This window comes from Nannospalax galili, unplaced genomic scaffold (assembly GCF_000622305.1).
Source record: "Nannospalax galili isolate Female #2095 unplaced genomic scaffold, S.galili_v1.0 scaffold788, whole genome shotgun sequence".
Lineage (NCBI taxonomy): Eukaryota > Metazoa > Chordata > Mammalia > Rodentia > Spalacidae > Nannospalax > Nannospalax galili.
In genome coordinates, this window is record NW_008359996.1 from 992,401 (window position 1) to 992,743 (window position 343).

Sequence of the window (343 nt, forward strand, 5' to 3'; positions counted from 1 at the left end):
GCAAAGGGAGGCCCTTTCCAAAAAAAAAAAAAAAAAAAAAAAAAAAAAAAGAAATGCATAGAGACTTATGACCCAGCCCCCAGCCTGCCAGACCTACCTGGAAACTACCCATCTCAAGAAATCAAGGCAAATGAGCCATTTGAGAGGTTCCAAGGGCTTTCACCAACTCTTGCCTCCTGACTTAACTTATTGAACCTGTCATGCTAGGAAGGAAATAATATCTCCCATTTATTGAGGGCTGATTGTGTGCTATATATTCCAATTTATGGGAAATATTTAATACCCTGTGTCATAGATACTGATAATTTTACATCTTACAGATAGAGAAACACCAAGAGGTTAA